This window comes from Leptonychotes weddellii, chromosome 5 (assembly GCF_054177405.1).
Source record: "Leptonychotes weddellii isolate Sample4059 chromosome 5, ASM5417740v2, whole genome shotgun sequence".
NCBI classification, from domain to species: domain Eukaryota; kingdom Metazoa; phylum Chordata; class Mammalia; order Carnivora; family Phocidae; genus Leptonychotes; species Leptonychotes weddellii.
In genome coordinates, this window is record NC_138373.1 from 19,422,634 (window position 1) to 19,436,356 (window position 13,723).

The 13,723-nt window shown below is 45.9% G+C and overlaps 1 protein-coding gene across 2 annotated transcripts in view; it reads right to left on the reverse strand.

Moving 5' to 3' along the window:
* Nucleotides 1-13,723, reverse strand: part of SCNN1B (sodium channel epithelial 1 subunit beta) — a 56,357-nt gene that overhangs the window by 21,939 nt on the left and 20,695 nt on the right. The window lies entirely within an intron of this gene.

Below are 13,723 nucleotides of genomic sequence, written 5' to 3' on the forward strand. Positions count from 1 at the left end.
GTACTCCATCTGTAAAGTGGGGATAATTGTACCTCATTTACAGAATTGCTGAGAGGGTGAAACTAGGTACCTGATGCACAAAACGTGCTAAATACAGTGCCTAGCTCAGACTAAGTGCCCAATATGTCGGCTACTTTTATTTATGTTTTATTTTATTTTTATTATTTTTATTTATTTTATTTTTAATTAATATATTTTTTAGAGAGAGAGAGAGCTTGGGTGAGTGGGGGTGGGAGGGACAGAGGGAGAGGGAGAGAGAGAATCTCAAGCAGGCCTCACACCCAGTACAGAGCCCAACGTGAAGCTCGATCTCACAACCCTGAGATCATGACCTGAGCCGAAATCAGGAGTCCAAAACTTAATCGACGGAGCCACCCAAGTGCCCCATCAGCTACCTTCATTACAAGCTATTGGCGGGCGAGACGGATGTTCTTCAAATAGTCCATCCAAAATGCATAGTTATGAAACATGGTAGGAAGGGGTGGGACCCTGAAAGGGTGGTGGTGAAGAGCCAGGACTCTGGAGGTGAAATGTCTGCTTTGAATCTCAGCCCCACCACTTTCTAGCTGTGTGACTTTGAGCCAATCACTTTCCCGGTGCCCCAGTGTCCTGGTCTGTAATGGGGATAATAATGCGTCTCCCTCAGAGGTTGTTGTGAAGACCGAATGAAAATATGTAGCATGTGGATGAATGCCTGGCACCCCCCACCCCCACCCCAGTTCTGAGAATCCCCGGAGAAGCTGAGTTAAAGAACACAGAGTTAACTAGGGAAAGAGGAGTGGAGGGGGGCACTCAGGTGGAGGGGACACGGGAGGAGGGAGCCTGGAGAGGTGAGCAGGACCTCGTGGGTTAGGATTTGGAGGCGTGGAGGCGTGATGCCATCCAGTCCACCATCTGGAAAGACACGGGCTGGAATGGGGTAAGGGTGGGTCCGGACACATCGGGGGCTAGCTGTGGGTTGTCGAGGAATGTCTAATCCTTCTTTCTGAGACTCTGTTCCTCACCTGCATGAGGGGACAGGGTTCTTGTGAAGAGGAACCCAGAGATGTGTCATAGAGCCTGGCCCATGATGGCTTCTCAGGCAGTACCTGTTTCCTCTCTCCCTCTCCTGAGACAGAGAAGGAACCTGCTGCTGGAGCACCCCAGCTCTATCCCGGGAGCCGGGGCCAGCCAAAGGCCACCTCCTTCTTGCAGCTGTCCTGACTCCCTGGCTGGAGGGACCCTCACCCTCCTCTCAGAGCCGCTCCCTTTCGGGGAGCACTGTGGTGGGCAGTGCAATGCCTGCTGGTCCAGCGTTATTCACCCCTCTCCCCTCCGGCTCTGTGTGTCCTCAGGGAAACTGCCCCTCCCCCAGTCTCAGTTGGTGTGAGCTGCCAGGTTGGCTCTGCCCCTAGTCTGAGGGGTGCTCACATTAACCCCCGTGTGGATTGTTGAGACTCAATTCTATGACTTTATGCCGGTCTAACTGAGGCAGAGACTCCTTTTTTAACAAAGACTACTAAGCTGGTGGTATTTGGTGCCACAAATAGGGAGACTGCCTGAGAATTAAAGCCAACACAGAGGAAAGCAGGGCCACAAGATGGAGAGAGTGATTTCTGACATTTGAACACCTGGATCCAGCCACTCCTGAAGCCATTTATTCCTGGACTCAGCAGATACAAGAATCAATACCCTTCTTTCTTACTTATGGTGATGCAAATTGGGTATCTGTCATTTGCAGCCATTAGAATCTTAAAAAGAAAGAAATTCACCTCATTCTACCCCGTGTCATACCCACTTCTGGCTATGGCCTCTCATTCTGATGAGATCATAAGCCCTCTGAGAGTAGCGGCCCTGTATTCCTGACAAGCCCAGCACGGTGCCTGGAATTCCACAGAATAGCTAAATGGATAATGCCAGACCTTCATATCTAAACAGAGATCTTAAACTTGCTCAAGCATGTTCACTGCTGACCTAATTTTCTGACACAGTAATATCCCCCACCGTCCTTGCCAAAGCATTAAAGACTTTCCCCTCCAATGCCTCTGCTCGCTGATGGAAATCAAGCTCCCTGTGCCTGCTCAGGCCATCATGGCTCTAAGAAGGACGTTCACAGATTAACCCAACTCCCATCTTTCCCTAGATGGCCCATTCCCTGCTCTGGGAAAGTAAAGTTACAGTGATCATAGTAATAACAGCTCCAAGGGCACCATCAAAGCACTACGTGTTTACCATGATTGGGGCACTGCAAGGTGGCGTGTGTTATTTCATTCTTAGACATTATTATCCACTACTACAAAACTTGGGAAGAACTGGGGCTTTGTCTGTCTTTATAGTCTAGCACCCCAAGGCCTAATAGGTGAGAAGCACATGAGGCTCCAATAAACTGCCACGGAAGAACCAGACAAAGGGCCTCTCTGATGTCTCCCCTTTGCCATTCTCATTTAATCATTCTGGTTCAGCCAAGGAGAAAGTCGGCTTGGTACAGACAGGTCCTGAGCATCTATTTAACCCCTGCTTATCTCCCAGATTAACCATGAGGCCTCAGGCTCAGAACTTTACCAGGCAACAGTATCTAGTTGGAATTCACATCATTCTGTTTTCATTGGGTTGTTTTTTTTTTTTTTTTGTAAAGATTTTATTTATTAATTTGAGAGGAGAGAGAGAGAGTGAGCATGAGTGGGGGGAGGGAGGGGCAGAGGGAGAAACAGACTCCCCGCTGAGCAGGGAGCCCGATGCGGGACTCGATCCCAGGACCCCAGGATCATGACCCAAGCCAAAGGCAGGTGTTTAACCGACTGAGCCACCCAGTCGCCCTCACTGGGTTTCTTTTTAAGAGGGATCTCCTATTCATGGCAAGAGATACTGGCCTTTGCTTTCCATTCACAAATACACTTAAGTAAAAAAAAATGGGAAATGTGCTTAAAGAAAAATATCCAGTGAACAAGTCTGCCACGCAGCAAACACCACGACAGACGTAGATGAGTAACAGAAGTTGGTGGAGTACCGGCTTATCTCCTACCTCGTTCGGTCCCTTGGGCCATTAACCAAGTACAAATCAGTCAGTGCTACAAACAACTTTATGTTGTTCCCATCAGATTTCACCGCCCAGGTGATAGATGGTCTGTATTTGGTAGAAAGGTTTAACTCCGCTTAAGGCTTAAACCAACCCAAACAAGCCAAGGGGAGATTGAGTCCACTCATGGACTCGGGAACAGTGGTCATGCTTCGGAGAGTCCCCGACTGCGTCAACACCTTGGCCTACACTGGTGGTAAATGTTCCTGGCCTCAAATACAACAGTGAAGGGTGTGTACAACTGATTCTGCTTTCTTAAAAGAGGAAACACACACTTGCTTTCAGAGACAAGTTTGTCCTGAGATTTGACTCAGTCTCTTGGTGGGAGGACAATTGGGAACACAGGTGTGTGTCTTTACCTATTATCTTGACAAGGGGACACATAAATGCTCTTCCTATGGTCCGTTCTTCCAAACCTTCTGAATGAGAGGTTGCAACTCATGCCCTAGGAGCTGCCTTGGGTTTGCAAAAGTGGTTTTGTTGTGGGCACAGTATTCATTTTTAGAATTCTCATTTAAAAATAACAGCTTTATGGAGCTATAATTCATGTACCAGATAACTCATGCATTTAAAGTGTAGAATTCGGTGGATTTTAGTATATTCGCAGAATTACTCCACCATCCCAATAAATTTTAAAGCATTTTCATCTCCCCCCAGAGAAACTCTGTATCCATTAGGGTCACTCTTCATTTCTCCCTCCACCATTCCCAGCTCCAGGATCTGTCTCTATAGATTTGCCTCTTCTGGACCTTTCATATAAATGGAACCATACCTAATGTGTTTTTTTTGTGACTGGTCTTTTTCATGTAGCATTACGTCTTTCTTAAAAGACACCCAGGTTCGGGGCGCCTGGGTGGCTCAGATGGTTAAGCGTCTGCCTTCGGCTCAGGTCATGATCCCAGGGTCCTGGGATCGAGTCCCACATCGGGCTCCCTGCTCCTTGGGAGCCTGCTTCTCCCTCTGCCTCTCTCTCTCTCTCTGTGTCTCATGAATAAATAAATAAAATCTTTAAAAAAAAAAAAAGACATCCAGGTTCATCCATCTTGTAGCATGGATCAGTACTTCATTTCTTTTTATTGTCAAATAATGTTCCATATTATGGGATATATCACATTTTATTTATCCATTGATCAGTTGATGGACATTGGTATTGCTTTAACTTTTTGGCTAGTTTGAGTAGTACTGATATAAATAATCCCGTACAAGTCTTTGTGTGGACATATGTTTTCATTTCTCTTGGGTACATACCTAGGAGTGGATATACCCACTGAATCGTACGGTAATTCTATGTTTAACCTTTTGAAGAACTGATAGACTGTTTTCCAAAGTGGCTACACTATTTTCAAAATCCACTAGCAGTGTATGAGGATTCCAGTTTCTCCACATCCTCTTCCAATGCTTGTTATCATTCAATTAAAAAAAAAAATTATTCTTGCCTTACTAGTGGGAGTAAAGGGGCATCTTATTCTGGTTTTATTTGCATTTTCCTGACAGCTAATGATGTTGCCCATCTTTTCACGTGCTCTTGACCAATATATCCATTATACAGCCAATATATCTTTGGGAAAATATGTATTCAGGTGCTTTGCTCATATTTTAATTGGGTTGTCTTTTTATTATTAGGTTGTGGGAGTTATTTATATATTCCATATAAGTCCTTTACCAGATATAGGATTTGCAAATATATTCTGTTCTGGGGTTATCTTTTCACTTCATTTAAAGCACAAAAGTTTTTAATTTTGATGATGCCCAATTCGTCTATTTCTTTGGTTACTTGTGCTTTGGTGTCATCTCTAAGAATTCATTGCATAATCCAAGGTCACAAAGATTTACTCCTTTGATTTATTCTAAGGGTTTTATAATTTTACCTCTTCTATTTAGGTCTTTGACCCAATTTGAATTAATTTTTTAAAGTTTTATTTATTTAAGTTATCTCTACACCCAAGTAATCTCCCCACCCAATGTGGGGCTCGAACTCACAATCCGGAGATCAAGAGACACATGCTCCTCCAACTGAGCCAGCCGGGTTCCCCTAATTTGAATTAAGTTTTGTATATGGGGTGAGGTAGGGGTTCAAATTCATTCTCTGGCATGTGGATACCCACTTGTCCCAACAGCAAGACTATTCTTTCATTCATTTAATTGTCTTGGCATCCTTAGTGGTTTTTTAAAAATATATTACTCAAATTAGGGGGCGCCTGAGGGGCTCAGTTGGTTAAGCGTCCGACTCTTGATTTCAGCTCAGGTCATGATCTCAGGGTTGTGAGATCGAGTGTTGGGCTCCAAGCTGGATGTGGAGCTTGCTTGCGATTCTCTCTCTCCCTCTGCCCCTCCCCACCCCTTCTCTCAAAAAAAAGAAAAAGAAAAAATATTACTCAAAATAATTGGAAATGGAAAGATATACCATGTTCATGGGTCATAAGACTCAGTTTTGTTAAGATGTCAACCCCAAATTAATCTCTGGAGTTGATTCAATCCTAATCAAAATCCCATAGACTTTTTGCAGAAATTGACAGGCTGATTCTACTCTTTATATGGAAAAGCAAAAGAACTACAATAGGGGAAAAAAAAAAACAGTTTTGAAAAGGAAGAACAGGGGCGCCTGGGTGGCTCAGTCGTTAAGTGTCTGCCTTCGGCTCAGGTCATCATCCCAGGGTCCTGGGATCGAGCCCCACGTTGGGCTCCCTGCTCCACGGGAAGCCTGCTTCTCCCTCTCCCACTCCCCCTGCTTGTGTTCCCTCTCTCACTGTGTCTCTCTCTGTCAAATAAATAAATAAAATCTTTAAAAAAAAAAAGAAAAGGAAGAACAAAGTTGAAGGGCATATACTGATATCAAGACTTACCATAAAGTACTATAATCAGAACAGTGTGATATTGGTGTCATGACAGACATCTTGATCAATGGAATAGAAGAGAGAGGAAGGACATAGATCTACAGAGTGCCAAGCTGATTCAATGCAGAAAGGATCGTCTTTTCACCAAGAGATGCTGGAACGAATGGAGGTCCATGTAAGAAAAAGTGAACCTCAACTCTTACCCCACATTATACAAAAATTAACTTGAAATGGATCACAGACCTAAACACGAGAGCTAAAACTATAAAACATCCAGAAGAAGTGTAGGAGAAAATCTGTGCAATCTTAGGGTAGGCAAAGCTCTTTTAGATAGGACACTAAAGTCATGAATCATGAAAGGAAAAAGAAACCTATAAATTGTACTTTATTAAAATAGTAAAATAAAAATCTGCTCTTCAAAACACACCATTAAGAAAACGGAAGAGCAGGACACTAGGAGAAAATACTTGTAATAATATGTCTGCAAAGAATTCGTATGCAGAATAAAGAATTCTTACAACCAAATAAGAAGGCAACCAACCTAACAAAATAATGGGCAAAAGATTTGAAAAGACGCTTCATACAAGAAGATATACGAATGGCCCATGAGCACATGAAAAGATGCTTAACATCATTAGTCATGGGGATTTGCAAATCAAAACCGCAGTGAGACCCCATTTCCCACCCCCTAAAGGACGGACAATTCCCAGTGTTAGCGAGGATGTGGGGCCATTAGATCTCTCCTACCCACTGGTTGGGATGCAAAATGGTACGGTTCGGCAGTTTCTCAGAAAGCTAAATGGACACTTATCATATGACCTATCAATTCCACTTTTAATTATCCAAGAGAATGGAAACATGTTCACACAAAGACTTGTACATAGATATTCACAGCAGGCTTATTCATTAATAACCCCAAACTGGAAACAAGACAAACAGCCACCGGCAGGTGAATAAATAAATTGTGGCACATCCATACAATGGGATACTCTTCAGCAAAAAAAAGGAACCGACTATTGATACATACACCAACACGGGTGGATAGAAAAAAAAGGAAACGTGCTGAGTTTAAAAAGCAAGACATGGCAGAGTACATACCATCTGATTCCATTTATATGAAGCCCTAGAAAAGACATACTAATCTCTAGGGACAGAAAGCAGATCAGTGATTCCCTGGGTCTGGGGTAAGTTCTGGATTGATTAGAAAAGCACATGGGGGAACTTTTGGGAAGTGATGAAACTGTTCTTTATCTTGGGTGAGATGGTGGTTAGTTGGATGTATACATTTGTAAAAACTCATCAAACACTATATTTATTTTTTTCAAACACTATATTTAAAATGGAGATAATGTGTTGTACATAACATATTTAAAGTTCTAACGAAACACTTAAATCCATTGCCGTTTCAAACTTAGGAGAGTTCACATCTTAAAAATCCAAATTTTTCTTTTTTAAAAAATATTTTATTTATTTATTTGAGAAAGCGAGAACGAGAGGGGGAGGGTCAGAGGGAGAAGCAGACTCCCCGCTGAGCAGGGAGCCCAACAACGCGGGGCTCGATCCCAGGACCCCGGGATCATGACCTGAGCTGAAGGCAGTCGCTTAACCAACTGAGCCACCGGGAACCCAAAAATCTAGATTTTTCTTTATGTTTTGAAAAATCACAAATATCTGACAGTTGTCCCCATGGGGCAACATTCTGCCTGAACTGAATAGTGGCAGCACCCCCTTAAGATGGAGCATATGCTCCCTGGCCCACCCCAAATCCCCCCAATTCCCTATTTTCTTATACTCAGCTCATCTTACTCATTTTTTAAAATTCCCTGATTTGGCTTATGTGCACATCTGACTTTGTGACCCCTGTAAATTGTAGGTCAGATGCTTTCATTCAAATCCCCTGTACTTATTTTTTGCAGTAAAACCTCAATTATCCAAGGTTATCAGGGAATAAAGAGTTCTGGGTAGCTGGATTTTCATAGTTAATTGAAGGTTAGCCTGAAAATGGATTTGACTCTGGTTATTGAAAAATCTTTCATGTTTCTGCCTCCACTAGGGCAGGCAGCCCCAGAACATGACTGACTCATTGTTCTCGAGCACCTGGCCAGGATTGGAGTCATGGATGTGGCTCAATGTACCAAGCTGGAGACGGTGAAGAGGGTTTTTTAGGGGAGCGATTGGAATCTCTCCAGGGGCCAGGACATACCCTGGGCATCATTTCTATTTATAAATGCAAATATTAGGTGCATTCCAGGCACCCAGATTTTGGTCTCTAAATACCATTCCCGACGAAAAAGGAACCAGGGCTTTTTGGAAAAATGGCAGATACCAGTTTTGGTGCAGGAAATGTACAGGCTGAGCCTGGGATATCTCATACCAGAAAGCAAAGGAAGGTATCAAAGACTACTGGGGTAGGTCAAAAGGACTCCTTGAAGGGGTCCTCACTGGCAAAGATGGGAGAATTTGAGCATCTTTTTTAAAAAATGCAATTAATTGAAACATATTAAATGCATAAAAATCCATGAGTTCATTACAACTGGAATGGGGGAAGTAAGTAGAACATTAATGTTATTAATAAATAAGAGTCGGGGCACCTGGGTGGCTCAGTTAGTTAAGTGTCTGACTTCGCCTCAGGTCATGATCTCAGGGTTGTGAGATCAAGCCCCACATCAGGCTCCCTGCTCAGCAGGGAGTCTTTTTGTCCTTCTGCCCCTCCCCCTGCTTATGCTCTCTCTTGCTCTCAAATAAATAAATAAAATCTTAAAATAAATAAAGAAATAAGAGTCATTAATACATGGGTCCCCTTCCGGTTGTTTTACCTGTATTTGGGGGCCCTAGTGGCTATTACATTCCATTAGCTCCTTAATTTACTGCAAGAATCTGCAAATTTCAGCTCAAAATCTAGCCCAAGGCCTGTTTTTGTATGGAACCTGAGGCTAAGAATGGTTTTTATGGTTTTAAAGAGTTGGTTTTTTTTTTTTTTTTAAAGGAATCTGCTACATATGGGGCCAGCAAAACCTAAACTATTAACTACTACGGAATAGAATTAACTTTACAGAAAAAGTTTATTGACACCTGATTTACTGTGTCCTATATGTTTGCATTAAATAAAAAGACATCCTTAAAATGGGTTTCACATATGAATTTGTAGGGCGCCTGGGTGGCTCAGTTGGTTAAGCGACTGCCTTCGGCTCAGGTCATGATCCTGGAGTCCCGGGATCGAGTCCCGCATCGGGCTCCCTGCTCGGCAGGGAGTCTGCTTCTCCCTCTGACCCTCCCCACTCTCATGTGCTCTCTCTCATTCTCTCTCTCTCAAATAAATAAATAAAATCTTTTAAAAAAAAAAGAATTTGTAAGTTTGATTTTATTTTCCCCCCACTTGTTAGTTCAGTGTTGCCCAAACATCAGCCATTTGCATCCCACCCTCACAACTTTTGCTAACTTGCTGGAGCACTTGTATCATTATTCACTTAATGTATAACAACACCAGAACTCACTTTTTTGGCATAAAAACATTCAGCCTTGTCCTAAGTAATACTATGAGTCCTCTGCAATGCCATATCTGGGAAATAAGTTTGATGTGTTAGCCATATTTTCCCAATACCTATTAAAATAATTTCGCTATTTAAAAAAGAGTCCCTCTTAAAAGAGGAACTTAAAATCATCTTGCTTACCACCCTCTAGAAAATTCTCTGTGGTTTTCTACCTGGCTGAAGCATCTCGTCACGTATCCTCGTGCCCTCCTTTTAAGTACGCTGGAGTAGGCATAATTATGCCCATTTCACAGAGAGGGTAACTGGAGCCAGAGGGACTTATCCACCATCAAAGTGAGTCAGAGGCAGAGCTGGATATAGAAACCAGGTCGCCTGGCTTCCAGCCACTTCTACCGACAGGCTTGATGGGACACTTGACTTCTTGCCCCCGCTCTGGTGGGTGTCGGGGAAGTTTGCAGTGTAGCAATGAGGTGGGCCGCCTCCTCCACCAGCACGTATGCACCTCATTTGCCTAAGGCTGCGGCACCCTGGCATCTAGGGGTCCTCCCATAAAGTCACACTCAGCGTGACTGATGGAGGGGATAAGAAAGTGGCTCCTTCAGGAGGGGAGACACGATGGTCTTATTGGAGCTGATCAGAGACAGAGAATATTCCCAAGGTACATCGTTAAGTGAGAAAGAGAGGGCAGAACAGTAGATAAAGCCTATGTGCATTTGTGTAAAAAAAAAAGAAGGGAAATAGAAGTATAGAGACATTTACTTGGGTGTACGTAGCCTATCCTGGAGAGGCTACCAAGAAAGCGGTAACGTGAATCGCCTTAGAGAAGGGGAACTTGGGTGGCTGGGGGGGGGTACAGGCAGGGAAGGAGGCTTTTGAAATCAGTTATTCCTTCTGCATCTTTTGTATTTTGGATCGCGTCAATGTTTCATCTATTCATTTATTCAGTCCAAAAATACTTACTGAGCCCACACTGTGTGATCAGGGCTGTTCTAGGCGCCGAGCATGTAGCAATAAACAAAGAGTAAAGAAATCAATCAATCCCTGCCTCTATACAACCTACATGCCCACAGGAGACAGAACCAAAAAATTAAAAAGAGTAACTACATTTGAGAATTTATGCTGATTGGAGTTCGATCAAAAAAAATCTGTACGGCAGCCATTAGATACCCAGAGATTAAAATGTTTTGTAACACCAGATGTATCGGCCAAGCTTTGGGGAGAAGCATACCTTTGCACGCCACTGGGGTTTGAGTTGGTGTAGTCATTCGGAGAGTATTTGGTAGTCTCTAGTACATTTAAAATGTGACAGCCGGGACCCAGTGGTTCTACTCTTGGCGCATGTAGGCGTGCATGCTTGCAATGTGTGGGTACGCGTGTGCTCACGCGTGTGTGTGTGTGTGTGTGTGTGCACTGTAAGGATGGTGACTGCAACCCTGTAATCCCCCCAAACTGGAAATGACCTCACAGGCCCAGTGACAGGTTGCTGGGGAGTGGGTGGGGTGCAAACCACTCCACCATGGGGGCCGTGGAGGCAAGGCAGGGGTCCCTGCACCACATTGTGGGGTGGCGTCTGGGGGTGACATGGGGGCGTGTTGGTAGGCATCCCACAGATTCACTCTGTGGTGGGGCGATGGATTCCACGTGACAGGGAGCACCCTCAAAGGGCTGTGAGGAATCCCCATCCGTGGCACAGATAAGTGCATCCCACAGCCCTGGGCAGGCCAGCAAACGCTGGATGTTAAGGACCCAGAAGTGACTTAGGTTCCCATTAGGGGGTGGATGGCATAGGGTTTGGCCTATGTTAGGGCAGTCAGACCCCAGCTAGGGCCTGGTTCTGCTGTCTCCTCAGGGGAAGGCCTCGATCCATGACAATAATAGTTGGCCCTCCAAGACTTAATTTTCTCATCTGTAAAATGGGGATAACAGTACCTGTGCCTACTAGGTTATTGTCAGGATTCCATGAGATAATGCATGGGAAGCACTTTGCACAAAGTACCTGGCACAGAGTAAGCCTTGAAACATGCTGACTGCAATTACTATCATTATCATTGTTACTTTAAGGAGCAGAATTATTCAAAATGACCCTGGGTATTCACCCAAGGGAAATCCCGTGGTCCCCAGATCTCTAGTGGTCCCCACGGTCCCCACGGCTGGCAACTAGCTTCCTAGACAACTTCGGTAAACAGCTGCACCTAAAGCCAGCCTGGCCAGCACCTGCAGCCATGCACACAGCCCCTGACAAGGCCACGTTCCACACCTGTCCCGTGTGAAGGAAGACCCGGGGGGCTGGGAGTCCCTCCCCTGGACTGGAGCCCTCCCTACCTCGGCAGGCACCCTGGCCACCCGCCCCGGCATGCCATCCTGCAGGAGGGCGGGGAGCCTCAGAGATCAAAAACATCTCTGCTCTGGTGACTTTGGCCTTGTGGGTTTCCCCATGAAGCCCCTTGCTTAACGCAGACCTCGTGGTGGTGTAGATTATCCCAACCCTCCACGCTGCCAGTGCTTGCCCACAAGGATGCAGGCGGAGAGGCCAAAGCCAGACCTGGAACACAGCATCCCTCCTGGCTTGCTAATTCTGAGCGATCTTGGGGCTGAGGCTGGGGCTCCCCGTGGAAGGCCGGCTACGTCAAGCTGGGGGACAGGAGACCCCACCCCGTGCACTCTCCTCCCCACACCTTCTGGGATGTGTCCTGCAGATGACTCAGGTGCCAGTACTCTCCCTGGGTCCCCAAGCAAAATGAAACCATCTTTCCTGAAGAGACCGATTAGGACATGAACCTTGTGATCTGGGGTGTTGGGAAAGGGGAGGAGCCCAATGGGCCAATGTTGCGGGCACTGAACACAGCCCAGGAGAGCTCAGAACAGAGCAGTGACCCTGGACGGAAGCAAGCGCTGGGTGGGGGGCAAAGCGTGTGGGGCAAGGGCCTGCCACCATCTCCACCCTAACCCTACGCCAGGCTCCATACCCCGCCCCCCCCAGCTCCGAACGGCCTTGCTGTGCCAGTCTGGCTGGTCCTGGGATGAAAGATGAGTCATGGCGTCAGATAAGTGCTCCGAGCTGCTGCTGGTGCAGAACATGGGCCACGCCTTGCAGGGAGCTGAGTCCTTGGAAAACCAGGTCTGGTCTCCAGACCCGAAGCCCTCACTGAGGTCCTCCCCGCGCCCCCCCCACCCCAGCCAGCTCCGTGGAGGCCGGGGGCGCTGGAGACGCCACTGCTCAGAGCTCACACACCGCATGCCCGGGCTTTGCAGGCACCACATGAAAAGCAATCACAGCCTCTAAAAGAAAGAGGCATTTGGGAGGAAACGCTTTGTCCACACTCATGGTGGACGGATGCTCTCGGTGGTAACAAGGCATCCAGGGCCCCGAGAATGTCTGCTTACACCTGCCTTCCTCCCCCACCATCGGCGGACCTGGGATGATTGGACCGGTTGCTGGCTCAGGACACAGGCGCTGGAGCCAAGCTTTGGGTCTGAGTCCAGCTGTGGTGTGCGACCTTGGGCAGGCTACATGGCGTGTCTGTGCTTCCCTTTCCTCACCTGAATACCGGGGACAGTATGACATCTACCTCCGAGGGTGCCTAGAACCGTGCCTGGTTCACAGCAACTTACATGCACCAGCTCTTATGAGCTTCTATTCTTTCAAAGGCCTGTGCAAGTGAAAAAAAATATGATTACTTTCCAAATATGGAAAGAAAATGGCAGACATTAAGCAAATGTGTGCCACGTGATGCCAACCAGACAAATGGCATTCCACTTTTGGTGGTGATATGCAAACGATATGGGAACTCATTTTTCTGATGGTGAAAGTTATCAAGATCACAGGAAAATGGCCCCAAGGATGAGGAACCTTGAACTTCAGTACATCCTGAGGGCACAGACCTAGGGACCTTCTTCTTGGTAACCATCCGTCACCCACCTCCCTAGAGTCCCCTTTACCAGCTCCGGCCAAGAGCTTAGAGTCAAAAGCCCAGAACCATTCCATTTTTTTTAAAAAAGACTCCCTCATACATAAATAGGATTGTAAACAATGGTCGGGAGACCCCTGGGACCCCTTCACATGCCAACGTGATAATGAGAAGTCTGAAGAAAATCTCTGATACACAGATTCATTTAAAAATCTCACTTCAAAAATAAACCCTCGGCTTATGGTGCGGATGGCAAAACCATCAGGGGCAGTTACCATGAGGTTGTAGGACAGGACTTCCACGTTCCAAAGTGACCAGACCAGACCAGCTTGCGGGCTTTAGGAACTCAGATGATGCATCTGTGCTGTTTGTTTCCAGTACCTTCCAGGTTCTCAATCCAGCTTACACTGGAGGAGTGAAGAGGCTCTGTAAAGC